At 45.6% G+C, this 16732-nt stretch overlaps 1 protein-coding gene across 6 annotated transcripts in view; it reads right to left on the bottom strand.

The window, feature by feature from the left end:
* The window catches only part of SPIN1 (spindlin 1), a 60022-nt gene that overhangs the window by 22534 nt on the left and 20756 nt on the right, over positions 1-16732 (bottom strand). Inside the window, exon 1 of one of the 6 annotated variants that reach the window (XM_070938696.1) lies at positions 5806-5905. The exons of the other annotated variants lie outside the window; for them this stretch is intronic. The gene's annotated coding sequence lies outside the window, so the exon portion shown is untranslated. Of the gene's footprint in view, positions 1-5805; positions 5906-16732 lie in introns of those variants that run through there. 6 annotated transcript variants of the gene reach the window in all.

Here is a 16732-nt window from a genome sequence, read left to right as displayed (position 1 = left end):
TTTATGAATAGCAACCTTGCTATTGCTGCTGGAAACAAAATGGCAACCACTGCAGCTTGCAAAGCAGAGGTGTTAACTTGGGTATTCTAAGACATACCTATCACTGCCTGCACTGTTGCATTCTAATCTAGACCATTTGAAGTTTTCAGTGGTCTTCAAGGGCAGCCTCACATAGTGTGTATTACAGTAGTCAAGCTGTGAAATGACACAGAACTTGTAGAAAGGTAATGGTATGGGTCCTGTCTATGATGGGGTCATCTGGCAAGACCCAGAGAGCTTTTTCTGCTGCAGGCCCACTCTTTGCAATATCACCTCCCAAGTGAAACTGGCCCTGATCTTGTTGGCTTTTCAGAGGAGCCTGATGACATCATGGGGATCCAGTGATGTTGGTGGAGAGCCTGCTAAATAGCTGTATTTCTAGGAAAACGAATGTTGCTCTCTCACAGATTGTGTTTTTTACGGTTTTTAATAGTTTAAAAATGATTTTACTGATTTCTATGGTTATTTTTAGTTATGTTTGTAACTATTTGGGGGGAGATGTTTAACCTTGTAAGCTGCTCAAAGTCAAGGCAATGAGGTGGGCATCAAGGAAGGAAGGAAGGAAGGAAGGAAGGAAGGAAGGAAGGAAGGAAGGAAGGAAGGAAGGAGGTCAGAGGGGATTCCAACCAGCCAAACTTATACAGGCTCCAGGCACTAGGATAGAACCTCAATAGCCTCACTTGGCCAGCCTGGGGTCGAAAGACACAAGTACCATCATTATACTGATGATGCAGAATTCCATACAGGTGGATGATCTCCGACCTACAATGGTTTGATATAAATACTGAAACGGAGGGGAGAGAGAATCCCTGTGGTAACCCACAAGGGAGGGCGAGGGTCATGGAATGTGGAAGACAGCCATTAGATAGCATACGATTAAATATGATGTTTGAGGATATTTAACATTTTACAGTCATAGCCAGTACATAAAGACAGTATGCTCGACTCAAACTATACTTTTAAAACATAGCATTTGGGCACCCTCTTGTGGCAGCTTTCTACAGCTATATCAGCTAATCTTTCCCAAAGGGGGAATCTCCTAGATACTGATCCTCCTAGTTGGTCTCTGTGGCTTTAGGGTTTTATGGTTGTCAGGACATGTGGCTTCTGGCCTCTGGGTGTAATTTTTAGTTTTTCTGCAGTATTATTAAACATGACCACATTTTATACATTTTAGACTTATTTAATGTTTTGTGATATTTTAAATGCTATAACTTAATGTTATATGCCGCCTAAAGTTCATAGCCTAGCATGCTGTATGCAAATATGTAAAATAAATATAAATAATCCACTTTCTTACATGATTCAAGATTTACACATACGGTATTAAACAGCCTATCTTTGGAGTCAGTACAATAACTAGTTTTTTTTTTCTTTAGAGAATAGCAGTGTAGGTGTACAGTGTAAGATTTAAGCTCCAAATATAGCCTCCTGGATTTTCCATGTACCGAACTACAGGTAGTCCTTGAGTTACAAATGTAATGGAGCCTGCCCATTCTGTTTCTACCTCGAGGATTCGTGGGAATGAATCTCGTACCTTAAACGAGATCACCCGTTTCCCCCCACGCATTTGCTAATTTAATGCATGGGCAAATGCACGGTTTATTAAGTGCACATGAGGTATATCAGGGTGGGGAAGGCCATGGGGGGGGCCTAATGAAGGAACCCTAACCCTCCCCAACCCACTAAGATACCTCATGCTTCCCCCTCCCTGCCATGCCGGACTCACTTACCTTGGAAAGATGTCTCCTTTCTGCCGCGGTTTCTTTCCCTTTGAGGGAGAGTCTAGTTGATAGAAGCTCCTAGGCGTGAAGTGTTTGCAGTGCCTGTCCCCTACTCCTCTCCCCTCCCCCTTCCGCTACCACAGAGATACTTTTTGCCCAGACGGAGACTTGACAGAGACTGGAAGCTTCATCTGTGTGCAAATGGGGCCTTTGAAAACGGAGGGATTCCATCCTTTTTCAAAGACCTCATAGGCGCCTATAGGGTGTTCAAAATGAAGTGAATCCCTGTTTTCAAAGGCCCCATTTGCACACAGATAAAGCTTCCACTATCTGTCAGGTCTCCGTCTGGGCAAAAAGTAGTCGGGGGGAGGAGCAGGAGACAGGTACTTCAAATACTTTTGTGCTGAGAATGAAAGTTTCTGGGGTCCATGATCTCGTGAGAGTTCAGGCACCCAGTCTCTGCAAAAGAGGATGGGTGCCTGAACTCGCGCGATATTATGGCACTCAGGAACTTCCATCAATTGTCTTCTCCTTCAAAAGCAAAGAAACTTGTAAGGTGAATCCGGCATGGCAGGATGGGAGGGGGAAGCAGTTGTGGGGAGCAGGGTGGGTAGGGTGAATGTTGCAGACCTGTGCAGTCATTCGTAAGGACGAACAACTGCCATGGTGCTGTAATATTCGTAATTTTGGGACTTGCTTGTAAACACTAGGGGGCACTTATCTTGTAACTTCGAACCGGCGCTAAATGAACGCTTGTAACCTGGAGATTAGCTGTACTCAGTATATTTGCTCTTCTTGTGGTTTTTTCAAATAGCCTCTACAGAGTACAGTAACTGTTAGCAAAATATGTGTATTGTCCATTTCAAATGTCCCCTATACAATTTGAATTGAGTTTGAAAAATACTTTATTCCTCCATGGTTATATAACTGATTACAATACAAGTAATACAGCGTTTATTTTTACAATACAGCTTTTACTTTTTATGCATCTAAATTAGTTACCATATAGAGAAACATTTACTTTTCTTATTGAGGCACAATCAGAACCAGATAGAAAACAAGCTGTTTTCCAAATACAAATCTACTATCGGGTCTGTCTGTTAACTTCAGTTGGGCAAAATTACAAGTTACAGGGCAACAATTATTGAACCAAGGTAACATAAATGGCCTAACAAAGAGAATGCTGTAACTCATGACTCCTACTGATGAAATTTGGGAAAGTTGTGGCCACTTCAGTGTTCCCGCACTTTCTGACTATACTTCTCAGAAACCATAGGTTGTCTAGCACAAGGGAAGATGGGAGGGGCATATCCCTGTTCTCTTTCCTGCTTCCCTCTGGGACCTGCACCTTGCTGGTAGCAAGGCCTGACAGGCAAGCAGAAGTTGGTTGCTTTGGAACCGAGGCTGAAACTTGAAATCTCTTAATGGTGGTGAGCAGGGAAGAATGAGGGAGTGACTTGGATACCTGCTTGTGAGATAGGGCTGGCAGGGGAGTGTCAGTGATTGGCAAGTGAACCCTCTTCCCCCCTAGAGGGAGGGAACCCTTGCAAATATGTCAGGGAAGCAGGGGTGCAGTTTTCCTCATGACCCATCACTTCCTTTGTTTCCCCTTCCCTCAGTAATGTGGCACGCAATTCCACACATCAGCCAAGAAGAGGACGGGCAATTTCCAATGCTCCCTGCCAGCTACCCATAACACCAATGGGAAAGCCATCAGGAAGTTGGGATTTCCTCCTGTTCCCACTTTTTTTACTCACCCATGATCATTTTGTTTTTCTTTTTGTTTATGTATGGAAATATCTCTGAAACGCTAACGCAAAAGATTATGGGTTGTTTAGTATGTAAAGCTTTCTTTTTGTAATAATGGATATAAATTAGTGCATTTCCCAGGACTGGAAGATTTAGAAGCATAATATGGATTTAGAAGATTTGAATTGTGGAAATTGAAAGAATGTTTAATATTGTCAGCTCTCCCAGGTATACCCGACAGGAAATAAGACTATGACCTAAATCTACTATTTTGTAAGAGTATATTAACAGAATTTTACAAGTCTAAAAGTACAAACGTCTCTCTGCTATGGTTAACTATCTGATCCATTAGGCCAGGTGCTTCCTAAATTTCTCTGACCATTAAACCCTTAGGCGCTGCTCTCCTTTATCTGCATCTTTCCCTGATCCCCCAAGGTCATCCACATATTCCATTACCAATATCTAGTTTGGGGCTTTATGGACCAGTAATACTACAGAGATAACAACATGGAAACAATAATGTCATATGACTAGAATTTATATTGACTCTAAAATCTAGATAATTTTACTCTTCCTGACCACATAAATAGGTAACCAAGCATTTTCAAATCAAAATCTAGTATGAAGATTGAATTTGCTTCAAAATGAATTTACTTCAAATTGCAATACTAATTTCATATTCCTTTTCATATGAAGAGGATGGCATATAAAAGCAAATTATATGGTGATGACCATCTAATAGCAGCCTGTTCATTTACTTTTTGAAAGTCGACTTGCCCACATAAGCCAACGTCTTTGATCAATAACTCTCTCAAGCATCATCTCAAGTCTTTTAAGTTTGCACAGCAAAATGTATCTGAATTTTTTAAAGACAAGATACAGGTTGTAGATCTTTGTACATATAGTTCAAATCAAACTATAAGTTATTTTTGAAAATACACCATCTCTCTCAGATTAAATATAAATTGCATAAGATATAGATAAGTCAACTATCTTGGACAGAAACATCCAGTCTCTACGCTGCATTTGATTAATGTTTTCTCTTCATAGTCCTATGAAGAGAATTTTATTCTGCTAAATAGTATCCAAATTAGCTAGTAATAATAAACAATATACAGTATAATACAATTAAGAATAAAGCAAAATCAAATCAAATCAATCCAGGAAACCCAAATGAGCTAAAATTAATGACAACACATTTACAATTTAAATTATGGAAAGAGACTTTCAAAATATGGCGAAGAACAAACCAGAAACTGATGAAATTGCTCTAGTAGTTTGCTTCCCATGATCATGCAGCATTCTGAACCAGGAGAATAATCATATTAAGTCCACTAAAACAGTTTGAACAACTTAAAATATGCATCCAAGAATAGGTTTAAATTTACCATCATTCTTATGTACAGAAAAGCTTCTGACCATTATAATAAACATCTGGAAATTTACAAGGTGGCTAAAATGGCTCTTTACATGTTTTTAATTAAATCATATTTTTAAAATTTAGACTAGATTTAAACATTTCTTAAAATTATTGATGCAAATATAAAATGAAAATCAGTTTGATATAGTGGTTAAGGTACTGGGCTAGAAACCAAGGGATTGCGAGTTCCATGTCTCATCGTAAGTATGAAAGCTAGCTGGATGACTTTGGGCCAGTCACTCTCTTAGCCCACAAACATCAGGTGAGAAGCCTGTGGGTCAATTCCTGTCACAACCAATGGATCAACTATGTTGATTTTTAAAAATGCACACTTTCAGGAAAATGTTAGGAAGAAAAAAAGTATAAATATGATGTAGCTCAAACAAACAATAACACTTCTAATTCTTGCATGTTCAACTTGGTAATAGAAATTAACTGAAATACTGGATGAGTGACTTTTCAAAAAATACAAATCTCACAGATAAATAAATAAAAAATTTGAAGTCATGGAGTAGATATGGGCAAAATGGGAAAGTCTCAATTAATACATTCCTGCAATCCTAACAATTCTAAAACTACCTTTCTGGAATTAAAGCTTTAGTCTGTTGTTATTTGTTATTATTATTAGCATATGGCGTCATAATGCAGAGTAGTCGTTTGGCTACCAATTTACTAGTTCTAATATTAGAACTATACTAATTAGTACTGTTAATACTAATTCTATAGGAATTGTGTTTCTTATGGTGTGCCACAGAAGAGCGAGCTAACTTTGTCTGCGTCATCCAAGGAGCCCCGCCCTCCCCTTGCCTTGCAAAGGGGTGTTGCAACCAAGCATGTTCAGAGTTGCAACAAAGCACCAACTCGCCTCCTTACCAAAGTGGTACCTATTTATCTACTCGCATACAACATGCTTTCAAACTGCTAGGTGAGCAGAAGCTGATCAAATGACGGGAGCTCACTCCATCATGCAATGCTAGGGCTCGAACCACGGGAGCAGAGATCATTTCCAGTGTCATTAAGACACTGAGCCACATCAATCAGGGTTCATAAAAGGGAGACAAATGAAATATAATGTTAGACAAATTGTAAACTTACTGGAATATTTGGAAAAAAATAACCAAGTCCCTGCAGCGTTTATATTTTTGGATGCAGAGAAGGCATTCGATCGTTTGAACTGGCAATTTTTGTTCAAAATAATAGAGAAAATGCATTTTGGGGAGTATTTTACACAATCAATTAGAGCGATATACCAACAGCAAACAGCACAAAAAATAGTTAATGGAGGTTTAACTGAGGTTTTTAGAATCGAGAAAGGAACAAGGCAGGGGTGTCCGCTGTCCCCATTGTTATTTATCTTGACCTTGGAAGTGCTACTGAATAAGATACGTGACTCAGAAAAATTGAAGGGTATTGTAATCAGACATCAAGATTATAGATTAAGAGCATTTGCAGATGACTTGGTTGTTACCTTATCTCAACCCATAGAGTCGATTCCATATATATTGGATTTAGTTGATCAATATGGGAAAGTATCAGGATTTAAAGTCAATTCATACAAGACAAAGATGATAACTAAAAACATGTCTGTACTTGAAAGAGATGAACTAGGAAGAATAACGGGGTTTGAAATTGTTAAAAAGGTTAAATATTTAGGAGTGTATATAGCAGCTTCAAATACAAAATTATATAAAAATAACTATCAAGATCTCTGGCACAAGGTACAGAAGGATATGGAGAATTGGAAAAAATTACAGCTGTCCTTATTGGGAAGAATTGCAGCAATTAAAATGAATGTGTTACCCAGATTTTTATTTTTGTTTCAAATGATACCAGTGCTTAAGAAAGATGAAAATTTGAGAGAATGACAGAAAGGTGTTAATACTTTTATTTGGGCTGGGAAAAAACCCAGAATAAAGATGAAAATTATATAAGATACATGTGAAAGGGGGGGTCTTAAAATGCCTAACTTAAGACTATATTATGAAGCAGCGGTCTTATCACAAATTAGCAATTGGTTTAATTTAACTGAGGGGAGAATGTTGAATCTGGAAGGTTATGATTTACTATATGGATGGCATGCCTATTTGTTATATGATAAAAAAGTGGATAAAGTATTTAAGGCCCATATACTTAGAAATGCTTTGTTGAGGGTTTGGAAAAAATATCAATACAAGTTAAATTATAAGATACCTGTATGGGCAAATCCTAGACATGCAATAGAAAATATAAGTATAGAACAAAAACAGGAGGTGATTACTTATAAAGAGATTCTTGTTATGGAAAGGGGTGTTGGTCCTACCTGATACGCTCCTTCTCGTTGAGTGGAGACAGCAGCCAGGATGGGTAGCAGCAGCCAATCAGCATGAAGGACTGAGTCTATCAATAATATCAAGTCCCGCCCTTGTTGCCGGGCAGACCCGCTTTGACGAAGGACTTAAGGGATAGACTCGGCGTGTGGGAGACGGAGAAACCAAGTTCCAGAAGAAAACAAGGAGATAGAAGCACCAGACTGGCAAAACATAAAGGGAAGGGTCTGGCTGCTGTCTCCACTCAACGAGAAGGAGCGTATCAGGTAGGACCAACGCCCCTTCTCCATTGAGAGTGGAGACAGCAGCCAGGATGGGACATACCCCAGTTCACTGTCCCGAAGGTAGGGTGGGGCCAGATTGGTGTGAAACGTCCTCCCCAGCAACCACCTGTTGCAACACCTGTCTACCAAACGCAGCCTCAGCGGAGGCAAATGTATCAATCTTGTAGTGCCAAATGAATGGAACAGGTGAAGACCACGTAGCCGCCCGGCATATTTCCAATAGCGAAGCTTGAGTAGACAGGCCGCCGACGTGGACGCACTGCGAGTAGAATGTGCTGTCACACGAGCCGGTCGCGGGAGAGAACGGAAGTCGTAGGCCGATGCAATGGTTTGACGGATCCAACGACCAATTGTAGATGCTGTCACCCGGAGACCCAGGGAAACGGGCAAGAAGGATACAAACAATGACTCCAAACGGCGGACCCCCGCCGTTCTTTTCAGGTAAATTCGCAGTGCTCGACGAACGTCCAAGGTGTGCCAACGGCGTTCCCGAGGATGAGATGGCCTGGGATAGAAATTAGGTAGTATGAGTTCCTGGGATCGATGAAACACCGAATTGACCTTCGGGAGGAAGGTGGGATCCAGACGGAGAACCACACGGTCGGCATGAAAAACACACAGATCCGAGCGAGTCGACAAAGCGGCTATCTCTGAGATACGTCGGGCCAAAGTTATGGCCACTAAGAAGGCGACTTTGCAGGATAACAACCGGAGACTCGTTGTCCGCAACGGCTCATAAGGAGGGCCCATAAGCGAGTTCAACACCAACGGCAAGTCCCAGGTTGGATAGCGATGTAATACCGGGGGAGATATGTTAGCAGCACCCCTGAGGAAGCGTCGAATCAGAGGATGTTGGGCCAAGTATGAGAGAGAACCACAGCGAAGTACTGATGAGACAGCCGCTACCTGGCGCCTCAAGGTGTTAGGAGAAAGGCCCTCCGAGAAACCCTTCCGAAGGAACATCAACACGTCCACAATAGATGCCTGAAGGGGTGACACATCATGACTGGCACAATACGAGCAGAAGGCCCGCCAGGTAGCCGAGTAAATTCGGTCTGTTGAAGGATGACGAGAGGCTTGGATAATCTGGATCACATCGCCAGGAATATTTGCGACACTCAGACATTGCCGCTCAACCGCCAGGCGGTCAAACTGAGCCAAGGCAGGTCTGGATGAAATAGGGCACCTTGAGTGAGAACGTCCTGATCGAACGGGAGACGCCAAGGCGGGGCGACTGAAAGAGACACAAGGTCCGCAAACCAAGGCCTCCGAGACCAGTGAGGGGCCAACAATATCACCTCCGCCCGCTCTGTCAGGATTCTGCGAATGAGCTTGGGAATCAGAGAGGTCGGAGGAAAGGCATACAATAGGCCCCGAGGCCAAGGGGATCGCAGAGCATCTGCAGCAACGGCTTGAGGCTCTGGGTAACGGGCGATGAAGAGAGGTAGCTGAGCATTCAGGTGCGTGGCGAAGAGATCGATCACAGGAGAGCCGAACCGAAGAATCAGATCTCGAAAAATGCGAGGATGAAGCTGCCACTCCGCAGCGTCCACCTGTTGACGACTCAGCCAATCTGCCTGAGTATTGCTGGTCCCTGATATGTGTTCTGCGCGAAGGGAGCCGAGATGACGTTCCACCCAGAGACCTATCTTCAGAGCCACGGACAGCAGGGACTTCGACCTGGTGCCTCCCAATTTGTTGAGGTGTGCCTTGGCAGTGACATTGTCTGTGAGCACCAGAACGTGTGCCCCAGACACAAGTCGACGGAATGCCCGGAGGGCCAGGAAGACAGCCTGCAGTTCCAGCCAGTTGATCAGGCGGGAGGCGTCCCGGCCAGTCCAAGTTCCTTGAGCTATCTGCCCTTGACAATGAGCCCCCCAACCGTGGAGACTGGCATCCGAGGTGACCACTACCCGTTGAGGTTCGAGGAAGAGGGAACCGGTTGACAGAGCTGGTGATTTCCACCACCTGAGGGACCTGCGAACTGCTGGGGGAACAGGAATCGGCCTTGCTGAGGTGGCTCTTCCCACCTTCTGCAAAGGTAAAAGAAACCATTGAAGCTCCCGGGCGTGGAGCTGAGCCCAGGGAACAATGGCTATGGCAGAAATCATTTTCCCTAGGAGTTGGGAAAGAACATAAGGGGACACAGCACGACACCTTTCAATCCTAGCAATCAGGTCTCGGAGGCTATCCTGTCTGTCTGATGATAGAAAAACCCTCCCCTGGACGGAATCAATAAGGGTCCCTAAATGGACCAGGGAGGTACAGGGGACCAATTGGCTCTTTTCAAGATTAATCGAAAAGCCATGAGAAGCCAAAGTCTCCAGAGTTAGCTGGAGATCCTGGACAGCTTGTTGGGGAGAAGAGGACAAAACAAGAATATCGTCCAGATAACAAAGTAACCTCACTGAACGAACCCTGAGGGAGGCCGCCAAGGCCGCTAACACTTTAGTAAAGGTACGGGGGGCAGAGGAAAGACCAAAGGGCAAGGCCCTGTACTGATAATGGATCCCCCCGTAACAAAATCTCAAATAACGTCTATGAGAAGAACAAATCGGAACATGTAAATAGGCCTCAGTCAGATCAATTGAAGATAGGAGATCGCCCCTCCTAACCGTCGAGGATGGATTTTAAAGAATTGAATTTCCAGTATACAACATACCGATTTAACCGTTTTAGGTCCAGAATGGGTCTCCACCCCCCCCGAGGATTTAGGCACCAGAAAAACCCGGGAATAGAAACCCGTACCCCGTTGATCAGGGGGAACAAGTTGGATAGCCCTGATGGAAAGGAGATGCTGAACCGCAGAGTCCATAAGGACCCGTTTTTCCGGATTACGAGAAGTCGGACAGCAAACAAAGGTACTCGGAGGAGGGGAAAGAAATTCGATGGCCAAACCCGATTTTAAAGTGGCCAAGACCCATTTATCAGAGGTAGATCTCTCCCAGGAAGCAGCAAAGAGGGCCAACCTGCCACCTATGGGAGGATCTGAGATGCAACTAACGACGGCGCCGGTAGGGACGACCTCCTCCCCCCCGAAAGGGCCGTTTCGAGACAAAGGACCCACCCCGAACCGATCTATCCTGCGCACTCCGGAACCTATTAAGGTTAGGAGGAGGCCGAGAGGATCCAAAGGAGGAAGACCCACCCACATCGTTACCTCTAAATTGAGAACGAGGGGCATAAGGGGAAAAACGGGACTCCCCCCTGCGGAAGATGGGGGCCAAGATCTTCTTCTTGTCTCTCGTTTCCGTGAGAAACGGGTCCAAGGCATCCCCAAATAATTTGGCACCTCCAAAGGGAATGGATGCCAGACGCCATTTATGTCTCGCATCAGCCTGCCAGTGACGTAACCATACTAAACGGCGGGCAGCCACAGAGGAAGCCAGAGCCTTGGAAGCAAAGCGGGCGGCGATCAGGGAAGAGTCCGCTGAAAACTGCAGGGCAGCAACAATTTTGTTCAGGTCCTGCTTGATCCGCAAATCCTCTGGTGAAAATTTCTCCTGCAACTGCCGTAACCAGAGCAGAGTAGTCCGGTTAAAAAAGGAGGCAGTAGTTGCGGCTCGAATAGCCCAGGCGGATCCTTGATGTGCTCGTTGCAGGACTAAGTCCGATCGCCGTTCATCAGGACGTAAAGCTTCGTCTGGCTCCCCTGGAATGTTGACATTGGGCAGCAAGGCGGCAATAGGAGCGTCGACAGCGGGAATTTGGAGGATGGAGTCCAATTCCGTAGCCACATTAAAATTCCGTCGATCGTTGGCCAAAGGCAGGGCAGCCGAAGTTGGAGAGGACCACTGTCGTTTAACCGTATCTAAAAAGAGGGGCGGAGTAGGCACCGATGTAGTTGGTCTAGCCGGTTCAGCAAACATGGGGTCCAACGAGTCAGCTGAAGAGGAAGGCACTGGATCTACAATTGGAGAAGACATGCGAGCCGTGGAAACAGCTTTAAACAGTAATGATTTGAATAATGACTGCGGAAACAACCCCGTAAAGGAAGGCTGGTCCGGCGGAAGGTTGTCATCGTCGGAAAGGCCCGAATCGCTGAGCTCAGCAGCCGTCATAGTCGAAAAATGACTAGAGTGGGAGCAGGAAGGAGAGCCAGAAGCCCTGTGATGGACCCTCTCAGGGGTAGGACGTTCCGGCGAGCCCGGAGAAACCGACCTCACTGATCCTGCGCGGCTGGAAATACAGGAACGGGCGTCCAGGGACCTCTGCACCGCAGCCTCAATCATACGTTGAATTTGCTCCGGGGAAAGTTGGCCAGGAATCTGTCCGGGCACCGACTGAGGCTCAGAGGCTGCAGGAGGAGGAGGCAATGACGAAGGCTCAGGAGCAGAGGCAGCTGGAGGGTCAGGCACAGAAGAACTTTGTACAGGCCCTGGCTGAGAGGAAACAGGCTGGGAAGAGGCATCAGATCCCCAGAGATCCGTAGTAGATATGGTTACAGGACAGTCCTGGAGTGACAGCTGGTCCGGAGTGATGGAATGAGGGACAGTTGCTTGGCTTGAAGTCTCGCCCGTTGGAGAAGCCTGATTGCCAGCACAGGTAAGATCTACAATTGGAGAAGACATGCGAGCCGTGGAAACAGCTTTAAACAGTAATGATTTGAATAATGACTGCGGAAACAACCCCGTAAAGGAAGGCTGGTCCGGCGGAAGGTTGTCATCGTCGGAAAGGCCCGAATCGCTGAGCTCAGCAGCCGTCATAGTCGAAAAATGACTAGAGTGGGAGCAGGAAGGAGAGCCAGAAGCCCTGTGATGGACCCTCTCAGGGGTAGGACGTTCCGGCGAGCCCGGAGAAACCGACCTCACTGATCCTGCGCGGCTGGAAATACAGGAACGGGCGTCCAGGGACCTCTGCACCGCAGCCTCAATCATACGTTGAATTTGCTCCGGGGAAAGTTGGCCAGGAATCTGTCCGGGCACCGACTGAGGCTCAGAGGCTGCAGGAGGAGGAGGCAATGACGAAGGCTCAGGAGCAGAGGCAGCTGGAGGGTCAGGCACAGAAGAACTTTGTACAGGCCCCGGCTGAGAGGAAACAGGCTGGGAAGAGGCATCAGATCCCCAGAGATCCGTAGTAGATATGGTTACAGGACAGTCCTGGAGTGACAGCTGGTCCGGAGTGATGGAATGAGGGACAGTTGCTTGGCTTGAAGTCTCGCCCGTTGAAGAAGCCTGATTGCCAGCACAGGTAAGATTAGCGCAGGCCTTGTCGCATAATTTCTTTAACACTCTGTCCCTTCTTCGCTCAGCTTTGGATATATGGCCATGTTTGTCAGGCCTATTACGGGCGCAAGGCGCATGTGAGACTGGGGATGGCTCCTGAGAGGCCTCCTGAGCCAAAGGTTGAGCAGCAGGCAGAGAGTCTGAGCCATGATTGCCAGAGGAACAGGCCCTGCGGCCGTGTTTTGATTTTGCAAGCGCTTTGGGCATAATGCTGGCAAAGATCACCTTAAGGGAGCACAGATGATCTTAACAAGCCCACAAGTTCAAATGCGCAGGTTAACAACAATATGGGAGCGCTAGACTCCACTCAACAGCCCCTAGAAAGTCCACAGTTCAGATGGGGCAGGGGGCGCGAAAGCTCCACAAAGCCTGCTGTGCTGGGCGAAAGAGCTCCACAATGTCTGCTGTGCTGGACGAAAGGGCAGTAAGGCCAACTGAACAGTCAATAGGGCAACGTGGAAACTGCCAAGAGCCTCAAAGGTGACTGGCCACAAAGGATAATAAAGGTTCCAATATTCCTGGGGCTCAGATACAAATAGTAGAGGGCAATGCTGTCTGTCAGAAGCAGAAACAGATAGGACATACAACAGGGTCCAAAGTTCTTAAGGCAACGGAGGTAGAACTTAATCCACAATGAAAAAGGGGCAAACAAAATGTCCGCCGCCCAAAAGCTGAAGCCAAAGCCTGCTAAGGGCAGAGAGTTCTCCTATTGCAACAACGTTGAAGCACAAATGTTGAAATTAGTATTCAAAATGGCTGCTGCCCTCACAACGAAGCCAAACCTCTTGAGGGCAGGCAAAATAGCCGTTCGCTAGTCCCAAGGCTGCAAAGGGCAGCAAACAATCTAAATTGAGGAAAACGGCCGCCGCGACTTGAAACGGGCAATCCGAGCCGAACCCAGCCAACGGAGACAAACTAAGCAGATCGAAGCAGTCCTTTGGAAACCGCTCAGCGCCAAACAACCAGCAGAAAATTATCGCCCTCCCCCCCCCCCCAGGGGCGAATGGGAGCGAAGCAAACAGCCCATGAATGGGGGAAGTGTTAAATACCACAAGAAAACATTGTAAGCAGTCCGAGAGTCAGTCAACCGATCAGGGATGCAATCAATAATTTGTAGTCGAGGAATCCGAAGTCAAAGAACCAGAATAAACCATGCAGACAGAGCCAGAAAGCCAGAAAAGGTAGGAGCTGTAGACCCACACGCCAGATCAAGCTGAAAGACTGAGTCTAAAGCGGGTCTGCCCGGCAACAAAGGCGGGACTTGATATTATTGATAGACTCAGTCCTTCATGCTGATTGGCTGCTGCTACCCAACCTGGCTGCTGTCTCCACTCTCAATGGAGAAGGGGGGTATTATATTTGAAATCTTTAGATACATTGAGAGAAGAAGGTATAATTTACACATGGTTTCAGTATGGTCAGCTTCAAGCTAGATGGAAGGAAGATCAAAAAATTGGCTTTGTGCAAAATGAGGAAAATTTGGTAAAACAAATTAGAGATCAAAAACAAATGCATATCAAAAGGTTGTATAATGCCTTATTGGAAATAGACTCTGAGACGGAACTGGTTAAAGATTGCATGATTAAATGGGCACAAAATTTTCAAGAGCCAGTGATGATGGAGACTTGGGAAAAGATTTGGATTAGAAATGTGAAATTTACACAAGCACAAAATTTAAGAGAAAACTTTTATAAAATGTTTTATAGATGGCATTTAGATCCTAAAAAACTATCATGTATGTATCCTAATGTGCAAGCTAAATGTTGGAGATGTGATTGTGATGATGCAACTTATCATATATGGTGGACTTGTAAAAAAATCAAAGCATTCTGGATAAAGATTTGGTGGGTGATGCAGAATATTTAAAAAAAAAGACTGAAATTTACTCCACACTTGTTTCTACTGGGTATAACTATGGACTGTACAGTTGCAGAGACTAAACTGATCTTGAACTTAATAACAGCAGCAAGATTGCTGATAGCACAACATTGGAAGAAGGACTTTTTGCCTACTATTGATGCTTGGATACTGAAAGTAACTAACTTAGCTGAAATGGCTAAAATTTCAGCATATTTGAAGGATCACACACAAGAAAGCTATATACAGGACTGGAGAAGATGGATTGATTATATTCAAAATAAGTACCAGACTAAAAAATATCAAATAGCTTATGAATGAATCTTTAATTGTATAAGCGCTACATGAGTGATTTTAGAGGTATTATATCCAAGAAGCAGGATTTTATCTATGGGGGGGGGGGGGTTAAGAATTATTTTTTTAGAGGGTGTTAGTTTAATGGATAGTTAAGCAATTTAGTTTATTGTTAAAAGTCAACTGAAATACCTTGTGTTCTGCTCTGGGAAGTTGGGGAGGGGGAGGGGGGGTTGGGTGGGAGGGTTGTGGGAAAACTGTGTTTTTTTTCTAATGAAACTTTTTCAATAAAAAAAAAAAAAAAAGACACTGAGCCACTATGCCTTCATACTTTAGAGACCAGTGATGGCGAATCTTTTAGGGACCGAGTGCCCAAACTGCAATCCAAAACCCACTTATTTATCACAAAGCACCAACATGGCAATTTAACCTGATCGAGGTTTTGTGAGGAATTTCAATCGCTCTTTCACAACTTGACTTCTCCCTGGTGGCACTGGATTTCTTTAACAGCACAACTCAGGAATGATGGGGGTGTAGTGCAGTAGCCTCTGGAGGGCCATCACATCCTTATTCCTTCCTTCCTTCTTTCTTTTTCCTTCCTTCTCCCCTCCTCTGATTTCACCTTCCTTCCTTTAATCCTGTATATTATGGTTTGTTATTGTTAGTATTTATTAAAGAATGCTGTGTAGTTTAGAAGCTCTCAGCAAAAATAACAGCAACTGTTGTTCGTGGCTGAAGTTGTCCCGGGCTGTTATTTGCACATGCGCGCACACACACACACGTTTTTATTCCACTTTCCCTGGGTCCTTGGGAAAGGAATGGCATCTTTCCTCCCCATCCCCGTCTTTAATAAACCCTAACCCCCTTCGCAGCCTTTTAGCTACTATTGTCCCACCTTGCTTCCCCCTTAAAACGAGGCTAGGGAAGAAAACCGGGAGGGAGGAATCTAAGGGAGAGGGAAGAAGAGACCCAGGTAGATCCCTTTCTGAATAGCCTCCCGCTCAGATTTCAACTGATTTCCTCTCCGATCCTCCAAAAAACAGACCCCACCCCGCTTTTGGGACTCTGGACCGCTGGGCCTTTATTTTCCCCATTTATTGGGGGAAATTTGATTTTTATTGGGTCTTCCCCCCTGCCCCACGCCAAAAGGAAAGCCAGCCAGGCTTCTCCTCCTAGAAGCTCCCCTACCCTTCCCCCTGCTCCCTTCCCCCTATCCCCCACTTAATCCCACTTTGGGACAGAGGAGCGCATACTAGAAACGCATGTTGGGGTGACGTGGATCGCACCTTCTGATGCTCCAGCGCTCGGCCCACAACTCTCCGTGCTCTTCCAGACCTGGCTTGCTGAGGAGGGGGGAGCAGCCCTGACGCCTCCACTGCCCCCCCACAGCCCCAGTCATCGCTGCCCAGCTTCCTCAAAGGCACGGCGCATTTCAAAGGCGGCAGCTCACGTCTAGATGTGCCAAACAGTGGGACAGCTGTGAGAGCTGGGCCAGGCCTTTCCATGTCCAACTCACCAATGGGGGTGCTTCTGTTGGGCCAGCCACCACCCCCACTGTGCTTTTGTGCTCAGCGCTCAGCTGGGGGAGGAGAGCACTTCCCTACCCTGCCCCCTTCTTTCTCTTGCCGACGAGGGAGGAGGAAGGTCAGGCTTGGGGGATGGCCCCCACCCTGCAAGATCTACCCCCCATTCTCTCCCAGCCCTCTTTGCTGGCAGCAACAGCAAATGTACCGCAATGAAGGTGGAATGCTGTTGCCGTGCAAAGGGAAGTGCAGGGCGCTTTGCTTCCACACTGAGGCTCCATCCATTGCTATCGCCGCGACAGGACGACAGC

This window comes from Pituophis catenifer, unplaced genomic scaffold, assembly GCF_029215685.1.
Source record: "Pituophis catenifer annectens isolate HBS135680 unplaced genomic scaffold, rPitCat1.0.hap2 SCAF_2, whole genome shotgun sequence".
Classification (NCBI taxonomy): Eukaryota; Metazoa; Chordata; class Lepidosauria; order Squamata; family Colubridae; genus Pituophis; species Pituophis catenifer.
Note: the sequence above shows the minus strand (reverse complement) of the source record. Positions and strands in the feature narration are given on the sequence as shown.